The sequence below is a fragment of the Triticum urartu genome, unplaced genomic scaffold (assembly GCF_056163025.1).
Source record: "Triticum urartu cultivar PI428250 unplaced genomic scaffold, HENAU_Tu73 scaffold2, whole genome shotgun sequence".
Lineage (NCBI taxonomy): Eukaryota > Viridiplantae > Streptophyta > Magnoliopsida > Poales > Poaceae > Triticum > Triticum urartu.
Window position 1 is genome coordinate 9398913 of NW_028260368.1, and position 15000 is coordinate 9413912.

At 32.1% G+C, this 15000-nt stretch overlaps 1 non-coding gene across 1 annotated transcript; it reads left to right on the forward strand.

Annotated features, from left to right (window-relative positions):
- The first annotated feature begins 4993 nt into the window (after positions 1-4993).
- On the forward strand, positions 4994-5073 carry TRNAL-UAG (transfer RNA leucine (anticodon UAG)). The gene has a single exon. It is a non-coding gene; the product is annotated as a tRNA-Leu (tRNA).
- Positions 5074-15000: the final 9927 nt, after the last annotated feature.

Consider the following 15000-nt stretch of genomic DNA (forward strand, 5'->3'; position numbering starts at 1 on the left):
TCCATAAATTGCATATAGCAATAAATAAATCAGCAAAATTCTTTCTAATATTTTAGATAGAAGAAACATTTCTTCTATCTAAAATATTAGAAAGAATGTACCCTTCTATCCAAATCCAATTTGCATCGATAAAATAAATCCAAATTCCAGTAGTAGATGAATAATTGCAAATTTGTGTGTGTACGAGATTAGAATAACTTCAAAATAACTGACATAATTTTGTATTTTTCCTGATCAGAAAAATACATGAAAAAGAAAGGAGGTAGAAAAATTTTTGGATTTATGGTTAAAGAAGAAAAAGAAGAAAACAGGGGTTCTGTTGAATTTCAAGTATTCAGTTTCACCAATAAGATACGGAGACTTGCTTCACATTTGGAATTACACAAAAAAGATTTTTCATCGGAAAGAGGTCTACGAAGACTTTTGGGAAAACGTCGACGTTTGCTGGCTTATTTGGCAAAGAAAAATAGAGTACGTTATAAGAAATTAATCGGTCAGTTGAATATTCGGGAGCAGTAATTTAATCGTTCAAATTTTTTTCTTGTTTTATTATTTTTTTAGTAGTCTTATAGTAGTCTTAGATTTTTCATTTTGATGAGCCTCGCTTTGAGGAATTCATGGAATAATCCATTTTCATGGAATAATGAATTAAGGAAGAAAGGATATGAGTCTACCGCTTACAAGAAAAGATCTCATGATAGTCAATATGGGCCCTCAACACCCATCAATGCATGGTGTTCTTCGACTGATCGTTACTCTCGATGGTGAGGATGTTATTGATTGTGAACCCATATTAGGGTATTTACACAGAGGAATGGAAAAAATCGCGGAAAACCGAACTATTATACAATACTTACCTTATGTAACAAGGATATAGAGAGATTGTAGAAAGGGGATAGGATAGTTATTTTTGCAAGAGACTTGTTGTAAATTCCTTAACTTAAGAAAGAAAAAAGAATAAAAACACAGATACATAACATAAAAAAAAGAATAAATAAGACGAGATTCGACCTCCCCCTACATATTTAATTTCCTCTCCTATACAAAAACTAGCAAGACCCACTCCATTGGTAATTCCATCAATAACACCCTTATCAAAAAACTCCGTGAGTTCGGTTAACCCTCTTATACCGAGGGTAAAGACCCTAGTATAGAAAATATCTATATAACCACGATTATATGACCAACTGTATATATTTTTTTTTACTTGATCTAAAAATTCTTTTTTAGGATTTCCTTTGTAAAAAGAGTTTATTAAATCCAAATTCTGAAAAAAAGAATAAGCGGATCCATAGAAGATATATGCTATGAATAAACCAAAGATAGCTAGACTTACAGAAGAAATTGCATTAGTAATAAATTCATATGAATTTACAAAAGAATTAGAACTTTCCTGGGTAAAGTTTATTGAGGGAGTTAACCACTTTGATAATATGGTTAACTCTGCTATTCCATTACCAATTCCTCCATTATCAAAAGAGATTCCTATGAATCCAATGAACAAAGTGAAAAGTAGTAATATAAGAAGAGGAAATAACATAGTATTTCCCGTTTCATGCGGATAGGCAAAAGTTTTTTTAGCCCCAAAAGACGTAGTAAAGGATCCTATCCTATTTCTTGTATTACCTTGAATTTTTGGTATATTTTGTGAAAAAAAAGAAACTCCACTCTTCGTTGTTGATAAAACGAAATCCCTATTCACTCCTTTGGGTATCCTTTTTCCCCATAAGGATATTGAATACAAGGAACTCTCTTTAGTGCTACTGTAATTTTGAAAATGAACACGCAAATACCCATCAAATGTAAGTAAATATATCCGAAACATATAAAAGGCAGTTAATCCTGCAGTAAAGGAGGCTATTATTCCAAAAAAGGGCGAATACAACCAACTATTACTAAGGATTTCATCTTTGGACCAGAAGCAAGCAAGAGGTGGAATACCACAAAGAGAAAGTGTACCCCATAAAAAAGTAGTTCTTGTGATTGGAATGTATTTTCTTAAACCGCCCATAAGAACCATATTTTGACTTTTATCTGGTGAATATCCAACAAGAGGTTCCATTGAATGAATAACGGATCCGGATCCCAAGAACAATAAAGCTTTTGAATAAGCATGAGTGATCAAATGGAATAAAGCAGCTTGATAAGAACCTATACCTAGAGCTAACATCATATAACCCAATTGAGACATTGTAGAATAGGCTAAGCTTCTTTTAATATCTCTCTGAGCAAGAGCTAAAGTAGCTCCTAAGAATAGTGTTATTGTACCTACTAAAGAAATAAAACTCATTATCAAAGGTAAAGATATGAAAAGAGGAAGAAGTCGAGCTAGAAGAAAAATTCCCGCAGCAACCATAGTTGCTGCGTGTATAAGAGCCGAAATAGGAGTGGGCCCTTCCATAGCATCGGGTAACCATACGTGAAGAGGGAATTGTGCGGATTTCGCAACTGCACCAAGGAATAATAAAAAAGCACACAAAGTAGTAAGTAAAGAGTTAATTCCATTATTAGGAATCCAGTTATTAGCTATTTTGAACAAATCCCTAAACTCTAAACTACCTGTTATCCAAAAAAAACCTAAAATTCCTAATAATAGACCAAAATCCCCCTACACGATTAGTTACAAAAGCTTTTTGACAAGCACTCGCTGCGATTGGTCGTGTAAACCAAAAGCCTATCAATAAATAAGAACACATTCCCACGAGTTCCCAAAAAAAATAAATTTGTATCAAATTGGAGCTAGTAACCAATCCCAACATGGAAGTATTGAAAAAACTTATATAAACAAAAAATCTCAAATATCCTTCATCGTGAGACATATAACCATCACTATAAATAAGAACCAGGATTCCTACAGTAGTAATTAGTATTAACATAATAGAAGTAAGTGGGTCAATCAAGTATCCAAATTCTAAAGAAAAATCATTATTGACGGTCCAAGACCATAGATATTGATAGATCGAACTTCCATTTATTTGTTGAATAGACAGTTGAACTGAGAATACCATAGCTATACTTAAGAGTAAAACACTAGGAAAAGCCCATATGCGACGAAGATTTTTTGTTGCTGTCGGAATAAGAATAAGGCCAAATCCCATTGACATAATAACTGGAAGTGGGAGAAGAGGGATTACCCATGCATATTGATATGTATGTTCCATAAGAAAAGAAATTGCAATTTTTACTTCAATTTTTACTTCAATTTTTCTATAAAATTGTTTCCGATTCACCAAACCAATTCTTATCTCTTTCTGAAAGAATAAATAAAAAGAATAAGAAAAAATACTGAAATTCTTAATTTTTCCAAAATTTATCTCATTGAAATAATTAAAAATTAAGAATGGGTTTAGTTGGTTAAATTAAAAAAGTTAATAAAATAACTAGGTAACGAAGTTATTTTATTAACTAAATAAAGATATTTATAAAAATAAAAAAAAAAAAGTGGAATCATTTTACTTTCTATTCATAATTCATTTTTATATTTCTTTAAAACAAAGATGAAACAGCTCTCTTGTTCCATAATTAACTGATTGAGTGAATTCCAATGAAAACCTATGTTTATAAGAAATTATCGAATAGTCCTTACTTCATATAGAACTAAAATTCTAATGACTATAAATTACCTAAGTTTTAGAATGTCTTGTTTAAGAGACTCAGTATTTTTTGTTTTGATTGGAATTCCTTTCCTTTATGGAATACCATTCTGAACTTAATTAACTATTTTCATTTTCCCTTCTTTTTATCCCCCCGTCTTATCTTATATGGGGGATAGGCTTCCATACCATATATCTATATATGGAGTATACTTGATATATAAATAGATATAAATAGATTTAAATGAGAAACCCTTCTATATATTCTATATTATTAAAAAAAAAGTATAAAATATATAAAGAAAAAATGTTAAAAAATTCTTGTTGTCTTATCCGCATTAGACAAAATGAAGTAAAAAATAATTCAAAATTTAAGTATCTTTCAGTATCTAAGTATAAATACTAATAAAAAGAAGAAAGAAGGATTGATTTGCAGCAATAGATGTCTTTCACATACAACTAGAAAAAAGTAATTTCCTTTTTGAATGGCAGTTCCAAAAAAACGTACTTCAATGTCAAAAAAGCGTATTCGTAAAAATATTTGGAAGAAAAAGACTTATTTTTCCATAGTACAATCTTATTCTTTAGTAAAATCAAGATCATTTTCGAGCGGTAATGAGCATCCAAAACCAAAGGGTTTTTCTGGGCAACAAACAAATAATAAGATTTTGGAATAATATGAATTGACTTATCAAAAAAGAATTCCAATTATTTAATAATTTGGATTCTTCTTTGAATGTACTTTTATGTGTCGAATTACTCGGTACAATATTCTTAGAACAAAAAACCCCTCTTATCTTATATATACAAGAAAAAAAAAGTTTTGTTTGGTATACTGTGTGCTAAGTATTCTTTTCCTATCAATGAACTTTTCATAATTTTCCTAATAGAATCCTCATATTCTATTAGGAAAATTATGAAAAGTGGAGTATTCTTACAATAGGACTTACAACTTCCACCTATCTTCTCCAAAATCATAAGGTTAGTAAATCTTATTAATAAGAGCATAAAGACTTTCATTCTAGAAATTTTTAAAAAATCCAAAAAGCCTTTTCTATTTATCCATTTTATTTTAATTTCATCATTAAATAGAAACCCTTTTGGATTTTTTTCATTGTATTGAAAGAATTTTCAAAATGTAAAGGGGAAATTAATTAGAAAAAATTAGTTCTATAATTGCAAGTTAGAAAAAAGAAGTTCCAACTCTTTCAAGCAGTGTTTGTGTTTCTATTGGGCAAAGCAAGAGTTTATTGTAAAAAAAAAAAATGGAAACGATACTACCAAACGAAGTCTATTTTAATGAAAACTCTAATGTTCCTAAATTTTATGGACTTTCCCAATATCGACGATTCCCAAGATAATAGCTATTATTCTTTTAAGTTACCTATTATTTGAAGTTAGCCGCCATGGTGAAATTGGTAGACACGCTGCTCTTAGGAAGCAGTGCTCAAGCATCTCGGTTCGAATCCGAGTGGCGGCATTCTTGAAAAAGAATACAATAGATTAGAAATCAATTCGAAATTTACAATTTTGTAATGGGACCTTCCCCTTATGCTATTTGCAACTTTAGAACATATACTAACTCATATCTCTTTCTCAACGATTTCAATTGTGATTACGATTCATTTTATAACCTTATTAGTTCGTGAACTTGGAGGATTACGCGATTCGTCAGAAAAAGGAATGATAGTTACTTTTTTCTCTATAACAGGATTCTTAGTTTCTCGTTGGGCTTCCTCGGGACATTTTCCATTAAGTAATTTATATGAGTCATTGATCTTCCTTTCATGGGCCCTGTATATTCTTCATACCATTCCTAAAATACAGAACTCTAAAAATGATTTAAGCACAATAACTACGCCAAGTACTATTTTAACGCAAGGCTTTGCCACATCGGGTCTTTTAACTGAAATGCATCAATCCACGATACTAGTACCTGCTCTACAATCTCAGTGGTTAATGATGCATGTCAGTATGATGTTATTAAGCTATGCAACTCTTTTGTGCGGATCCTTATTATCTGCCGCTATTCTAATCATTAGATTTCGAAATAATTTCCATTTCTTTTCTAAAAAGAAAAAAAATGTTTTAAATAAAACATTTTTCTTTAGTGATATTAAATATTTTTATGCAAAAAGAAGTGCTTTAAAAAGAACCTCTGTCCCTTCATTTCCAAATTATTACAAATATCAATTAACGGAGCGTTTGGATTCTTGGAGTTATCGTGTCATTAGCCTAGGATTTACCCTTTTAACCGTAGGTATTCTTTGTGGAGCAGTATGGGCTAATGAGGCCTGGGGATCCTATTGGAATTGGGATCCTAAGGAAACTTGGGCATTTATTACTTGGACCATATTCGCAATTTATTTACATAGTAGAACAAATCCAAATTGGAAGGGTACGAATTCTGCACTTATAGCTTTGATAGGATTTCTTATAATTTGGATTTGTTATTTTGGTATAAATCTATTAGGAATAGGCTTACATAGTTATGGTTCGTTTACATTAACACCTAAATGATTACATAAAATAAAACCTTCATGAAATGAAGGTTTTTACTTTTATGTTTTATTTGAGAACCCCTTGAACGCCTTATCAAAGGGTTCTCAAAAATTCGAGATAGATCTAATTATACTTTTTTACTTATTTCTGCATTATATACTTTTTTACTTATTTCTGCATTAATAGAGCAGACGAGTAAAAAAAAGCAAACCTATTTAGGATAATAATTGGATAAGAGAGCCTCTACCCTGTCAACGGATAGGGAGAGAACAAAATCTGGATAAATACCAATTCCTATTACTGGTAAAAAGATACAGATTAAAATAAAGAGTTCTCGTGGTCCAGAATCCACAAAATTTGCGTTTGGAACATTAAATAGCTTGTATCCATAGAACATCTGGCGTAACATAGATAATAAATAAATAGGAGTTAATATCATTCCAATTGCCATTACAAAAGTAATTAGTGTTTTTGGCATTAACAGAAATTTTGGACTAGTAATTAGTCCAAAAAATACTACTAATTCTGCGACAAAACCACTCATTCCTGGTAAGGCAAGAGAAGCCATTGAAAAGCTACTAAACATGGTAAAAATTTTAGGCATTGGGATAGATATTCCCCCCAGTTCTTCGAGATAAACAAGACGCATTCTATCAGAAGCGGTTCCTGCCAAGAAAAAAAGTGTAGCACCAATAAATCCATGGGATAATATTTGTAAAATAGCTCCATTGAGTCCAATGTTGGTTATGGAACCAATTCCTATAATTATGAAACCCATGTGAGATACAGAGGAATAAGCTATTCTTTTTTTGAAATTTCGTTGACCAAGAGAAGTTGAAGCTGCATAGATTATTTGGATCGCTCCTATTATTACTAACCAGGGCGAAAATAGATAATGAGCATGAGGTAACAATTCCATGTTGATCCGAATCAATCCATATGCTCCCATCTTTAATAATATTCCCGCTAAAAGCATACATGTACTATAATGTGCTTCCCCATGGGTATCTGGTAACCACGTATGTAGGGGTATAATCGGCAATTTGACAGCATAAGCAATAAGGAAGCCAAAATATAAAAGTATTTCCAAGGTTGCAGGGTATGATTGATTAATTAATCTTTCCAAATCTAATCCTGGTTCGTTGGAACCATATAAGCCCATACCCAGAACTCCGATTAAGAAAAAAATGGAACCGCCTGCAGTATACAAAATAAACTTTGTAGCTGAATATAGACGCCTCTTCCCCCCCCACATGGATAAAAGTAAGTAAACAGGAATTAATTCTAACTCCCACATGATAAAAAAAAGTAAAAGGTCTCGCGAAGAAAATAATCCTATTTGACCACTATACATTGCGAGCATCAGGAAATAGAATAATCGCGAATTCCGTGTAATTGGCCAAGCTGCTAAAGTAGCTAAAGTAGTGATAAATCCTGTCAATAAAATAGATCCTAATGAAAGTCCATCGATTCCCAATCTCCAGTGGAAATCGAAGACATCTATCCATTTATAATCCTCCTTTAATTGGATTAAGGGATCCTCCAGTTGGAAATGATAACAGAACGCATAAGTCATTAGAAGGAATTCTAATAAACAAATAGATATAGTATACCACCTAACGACTTTGTTTCCCTTATGAGGTAAAAAGAAAATTAATGAACCTGCAAATATCGGCAAAACAACAAGTATTGTTAACCAAGGAAAATAACTCATGATAAAGTGATAAAGACAAGATACGTTTTGACCAGAAAAGCCCGTGCTCGATTATTTCGAGCACAGGCTTCTTCGGTAAAGAGGAATCAGACGATTCGAGTGAAGTTTTTTGTAACGTATCAATAAGATAGAGCCATGCTACGTGTTGTTTCAGGCCCTAAATAAACGCGGACACTTAAAAAATCTGTCGGGCAGGCAGATTCACATCTCTTACAACCCACACAATCTTCGGTTCTCGGCGCGGAAGCAATTTGCTTGGCTTTACATCCATCCCAGGGTATCATTTCTAATACATCTGTTGGACAAGCTCGTACACATTGAGTGCATCCTATACATGTATCGTAAATTTTTACGGAATGTGACATTGGATCTATAAATTTTTCTTTTCAACATAAAATTTTTCGATCTGGTAAAAATGAAATTAGTACTATAATGAGTCATATGTATTGTAGACACCAGACGAAGCAATGGTTTATCCAAACTTCAAAAAAAAAAATCTATTTTTTAATCTGTTTGTGAGAAAGCGTGAAGAGAGCCAAGAGACTTTAATTTTGGATTTCAACAATAAATAAGAAATAAGAAAGAATTTTACGAATTGTACAGACGAATTCGAATTAGCCAATAAATTGGCTATCGTCTTTTCAATATAAATTATTGCAATATTCAAATTGCAATATCAATGAATTACAAATACAAAAATTCATTTAAGTGAAAAAGAATACTATGCAATAATCTACTAAAAAAAATGGATATTCTCAAATAATACTAAGAAAATAGTATTGATTTCTATTTATTTTAATATGTGCGCCTTTGTTTAGAGGATTCTATGTCTAATTATTCAAAAGTCTAATTATTCAATAAATTAGATTAGATTGATACGAGTGGATTTCCTATTACGATGGATGGAAGAAAGAATGGATAGTCCAATAGCGGCTTCAGCAGCTGCAAGGGCTATAACAAAAATTGCGAAAATATCTCCTTTTAATTGGCGACTATCAAATAGATCAGAAAATGTTACGAGATTTAGATTAATTGAATTCAGTATAAGTTCAAGACATATTAGAGCTCTAACCATGTTTCGGCTTGTGATCAATCCATAGATACCAATCGAAAATAAATAGACACTCAAAAAAAGTACATGCTCAAACATCATTAACTAACTCCTTATCAATCTCGATTCATTTCAATATGAGGGCAAGAATTGAACCGATTCAATTAATTACAATAGAACAATTACACAACAAAAGAAAAAAAAAAAAAAAAAAAAGGAGGTATTTGTTGGCAGTAGATGGATTTTACTAAATCAAAATTGTGATTCTTTAGTTATTTATTTTAGATTTGCAATTCTTATAATTTGTACTTTTTCTAAGTTTTCTTATTGCCGAGCCATAGTAATTGCACCTATTAAAGAAACTAGAAGAATTATGGAAATGAGTTCAAACGGAAGATAAAAATCGGTTGCTAAATGAATTCCAATTTGTTGAACATTATTTATGAGACCCTGTTCTACTATTTGGTTTGATCTTGTAGTCCAAAGAATTCCATACCACGACGTATCTGGGATAGTAGTCATTAGTGAAAAAACAATAGTTATACAAACGAGTGAAGTGAACCCATCTCCAATAGTCCAATAATTCTTATCTTTAGACCATTCTGAGCCATTTACGAACATTACAGCGAATATGATCAAGACATTTATGGCTCCCACATAAATAAGAAGTTGTGCGACAGCTACAAAGTAGGAATTTAATAAAAAATAGAATAAGGATATACAAACAAGAACTAATCCCAGCGAAAAGGCAGAATAAATGGGGTTGGTAAGTAATACTACTCCTAGACCCCCTAGTAGAAGAACAAATCCCCCAAATAGCATAAGAATCTCATGTATTGGTCCAGGTAAATCCATTATGGATAAAAAGAAATTAATAGTATAAAATTTTTCATGAACTGACTAAAACTAAAGGATTCAAGGAAGGAAAAAAGGATTAGGGTATTTTTTTGTGTATAAACTTATAGTTATAAATTATATTATATCACGAAAATCTAGTCTGATTTAAAATAAGAAATAATTTCCAATAAGCAGTAGTTTTTCGTTTTTCTTTATAGTTTAATTTTAAAGTTTAATAAAGAATTATTAGATTTTTATAACAGAAAGACAAAATCAAAGTTTAGTAATCAGTAATCGTTCTTGAATTCGAAGATTTTTCTTTGTTTATTTTACTTTCAGACGAATTCCTAATTGTTTGAATTGTGTAATCTCCCATTATGGAGATTGGTAACCGACTTAAAGCAATTTGATTGTAATTCAATTCATGACGATCATAGGTAGAAAGTTCATATTCTTCAGTCATTGATAAACAGCTTGTTGGACAGTACTCAACACAATTGCCACAAAATATACAAACTCCGAAATCAATACTATAATTAAGCAATTGTTTTCTTTTAATATCCTTTTCAAATCTCCAATCCACAACGGGTAAATCTATCGGACATACGCGAACACATACTTCACAAGCAATACATTTATCAAATTCAAAGTGGATTCGCCCTCGGAAACGCTCTGGTGTAATTGATTTTTCATAAGGGTAGTGAATCGTTATAGGTAAACGATTTGTGTGGGATAAGGTAGTTATGAAACTTTGACCTATGTACCTTGTAGCACGTATTGTTTGTTGACCATAACTCATGAACCCAGTTACCATAGGGAACATATTCATTCTAAATATCTATGAAAAAGATATGTTTCTTTCTCTTGTTTGAGAGAGCTTTTGTGTTGAAAATATTCTTACTATTATTGTATTATCTTATTTATAGTGAAACAAGTTGAGAAGAGGTTGTTAATAAGAGATTGCCCAGGGAAATAGGTAAAAGAAATTTCCATCCAAGATTTAATAACTGATCCATTCTCATCCTCGGTAAAGTCCATCTTATTGTGATAGAAATGAAGAGAAATAAATAAGCTTTAGTTAATGTAATAAATATACCCATTGTCATTTCCAAAATTCCAACTGCTTTATTCATTTGGAAAAAATCAAAAAAGGATATATAGGGAATAGATAAATTCCACCCGCCCAAGTAGAGAACTGTTACAAATAAAGAAGAAACTAATAAATTTAGGTAAGAAACAAGATAAAATAAACCATATTTGATACCGGAATATTCAGTTTGGTAACCTGCTACTAATTCTTCCTCCGCTTCTGGTAAATCAAAGGGTAATCTTTCACATTCTGCCAAAGAAGAAATTAAAAAAACCAGAAAACCTATAGGCTGACGCCAAATATTCCATCCAAAAAAACCGTATTTTGACTGTGCTTCAACTATATCAACTGTACTTGAACTGTTAGATAATCATAGTCGGTGATAACATCACAGTTCCCACCGCTATTTCAAAACCGTACATGAAACCTTAGCTTCATACGGCTTCTCTATGATCAGAAAAAGGAAAGGACTGTTTTGTTCCTAGCCCCGGGGGCGTAGATAGAATTAGATAAAATAAAATAGATTTGAAAGTCCTAAATTAGACCAAAGGAATTCCGTCTGCTAGAATAAGAAAAAGCGCTTCCGAATTGATCTCATCCTTTATAATATAATGAAAATTTTTCTTTGTTCAGTAATAACTTAATCTTGGAATAAAACACTTGTTACTTGTTATAGGAATTCAATTAATAAATGGAAAGAGTTGGGTATTAGTTCATGAGCAATTCTGCATGAATATGGATAGAGGAAGGAAATAATGAAAATTTTTTCTAGTGCACTCCATATCTTTTTTACTATTCTTCTTTCCCCAGGGAGGGGGTATTTAAAAAGAAAAAATGGATAAAGGGTTAATTCGTTCTTGATAGCCATTTCCTTAACAAGTGAATGGGAACATACTCTGGATCGGAATCCGAAGAAAGTACTACTTGATAATTTCTACAAATTGCAAGTCCTTATTATGATTCCTTTTATGGGCAAAAATCTCTAATGTTTTAGATTTTCCATTACTAATCCTTTATGTACTTTAGTGTTCCTAACCCTTCACTAACTTTTGGTGGATTCTTCTTATGGATTATTAAGTTATAGTAATAACTAGGAGTATTCTAGTAATGGAATTCCATATCGTGAATCCTTTATTCTTGGCCGCTTCAAGATATGATGACTAATTAAAAAATATCAACCTTGGGATAAAGAGTTTACACTGCTTATGTTTACTTCCACTTTTTTCTTGTACGTAGGAAATGAGATTTTTTCTTTTTACTACAAATTTATAAGCTGTTTTGTTTCACTCATATAGCTATCTAGTTTAACTTACCAACCCAAATACTAAATAAGAAAAGGAATATAAATAGTTAATGGATTTTATAGGAAAAAGATCTATTTTAACGAATCACACGTAGAGATATTGCTAGCACACAAAAAGTTAATGGTATTTCATAACTAATGGATTGAGCAGCAGCTCGTAGACCGCCTGAAAAAGAATATTTATTATTTGAGCTATATCCTGCCATAAGAAGACCAATAGGAGCTATACTTGAAATGGCAATCCATAAAAAAACACCAATACTAAGATCGGCTAAAACAAAATGATATCCCAAAGGGATAACTAAAAAACTTAATAAAACTGATATGACTGCTATAGAGGGTCCAATGCTAAATAAAGAAATATCTCCTCGGGATGGCAGAATATCTTCTTTAAAAAGTAGCTTAGTCCCATCTGCTATAGCTTGAAGCAGGCCCAGGGGGCCAGCATATTCAGGACCAATACGTTGTTGTATCGACGCAGATATTTCTCTTTCTAACCACACAATTACGAGTACCTCTATTGTTATTCCCAAAAGGAGGGTCAAAATGGGTAGAATCGATATCAGTCCATAGACTTCTTTTAATAATTCCAATTTCGAAAAAGAATTGATAGTTTCTACCTCTACCCTATCTATTATCATTTCAACGATCAACTTCCCCCATAATGATATCTATACTACCTAATATCGTCATGATATCAGCCAATTTCATTTTTTTAACTAGCTGAGGAAGAATTTGCAAATTAATAAACCCGGGTGGACGGATTTTCCATCTCCAGGGGAAAAGGCTATCATCTCCTACTAGATAAATCCCTAATTCACCTTTTGGGGCTTCTACTCTTACATAAAGCTCTTGTCTTGACAATTCAAAATTGGGCGAAGGTTTTTTACCAAGAAATTTATACTCAAAATCATTCCATTCAGAATTATTTTCTTTCTTAAAGCGTCGGACTTCTAAATTTTCATAAGGTCCTCCAGGAATTTTTTCTACAGCTTGTTGAATTATTTTGATGGATTCCCTCATTTCACCAATTCGTACTAAATAGCGAGCTAACGAATCCCCTTCTTTTTGCCATTGGACTTTCCAATCAAATTGGTTGTAAGACTCATAAGGATCTACTTTACGAAGATCCCATTGTATTCCAGAAGCTCGTAACATCGGTCCCGATAAGCCCCAATTTACTGCTTCTTCTCCGCTAATAAAACCTACTCCTTCAACTCGCTCTAAAAAAATTGGATTCTGTGTAATAAGTTGTTGATATTCAACAACTCCGCGTAAAAAATAATCACAGAAATCTAAACATTTATCGATCCATCCATAAGGTAGATCGGCGGCTACTCCTCCGATGCGAAAGTAATTGTGCATCATTCGCATACCTGTAGCAGCTTCAAATAGATCATATATTAATTCTCTCTCTCTAAAAATATAGAAAAAAGGAGTCTGTGCGCCGAGATCCGCCATAAAAGGTCCAAGCCATAGCAAGTGAGAAGCTATCCGGCTTAATTCTAACATAATTACCCTAATATAGCTGGCTCTTTGTGGTATTTGAATATTCTCCAAGAATTCTGGTGCATTTACTGTTATTGCTTCTGTAAACATAGTAGCTAAATAATCCCACCTTGTTACATAAGGTAAGTATTGTATAATAGTTCGGTTTTCCGCGATTTTTTCCATTCCTCTGTGTAAATACCCTAATATGGGTTCACAATCAATAACATCCTCACCATCGAGAGTAACGATCAGTCGAAGAACACCATGCATTGATGGGTGTTGAGGGCCCATATTGACTATCATGAGATCTTTTCTTGTAAGCGGTAGACTCATATCCTTTCTTCCTTAATTCATTATTCCATGAAAATGGATTATTCCATGAATTCCTCAAAGCGAGGCTCATCAAAATGAAAAATCTAAGACTACTATAAGACTACTAAAAAAATAATAAAACAAGAAAAAAATTTGAACGATTAAATTACTGCTCCCGAATATTCAACTGACCGATTAATTTCTTATAACGTACTCTATTTTTCTTTGCCAAATAAGCCAGCAAACGTCGACGTTTTCCCAAAAGTCTTCGTAGACCTCTTTCCGATGAAAAATCTTTTTTGTGTAATTCCAAATGTGAAGCAAGTCTCCGTATCTTATTGGTGAAACTGAATACTTGAAATTCAACAGAACCCCTGTTTTCTTCTTTTTCTTCTTTAACCATAAATCCAAAAATTTTTCTACCTCCTTTCTTTTTCATGTATTTTTCTGATCAGGAAAAATACAAAATTATGTCAGTTATTTTGAAGTTATTCTAATCTCGTACACACACAAATTTGCAATTATTCATCTACTACTGGAATTTGGATTTATTTTATCGATGCAAATTGGATTTGGATAGAAGGGTACATTCTTTCTAATATTTTAGATAGAAGAAATGTTTCTTCTATCTAAAATATTAGAAAGAATTTTGCTGATTTATTTATTGCTATATGCAATTTATGGAATTGATACACCATTTAATTGATATCATTTAGCAAAATGAAACACAGCATATGCATCCATCTTTTGGCTCGAGAATTTCACGGGATAGAGATATGGTATAAGAAATAGACTATTAAGTAACTCTAAATGAATTGTGGATACATCTGTATCCTTAACATACTGAAACGATTGTCATTATTCGTATCAAACCAATAGCGATTCATACAAGCTAAATCTTCTAATCAATGGTGGGCCAATAATGAATTTTTTTGCATATGTATTAAGACGCTTGGCCTGATTTCGAAATTGTCCAGAGTTTTATATGTTGTTTTCATTGCAAAATGATGGGTCTCCTTCCATAACTTTCCAATTACGAGTACGAGAATTGAAAGACATGAAAATTCTCAATTCTCTACGGCGTCTAGTAGATAGAAACAAGAAAAT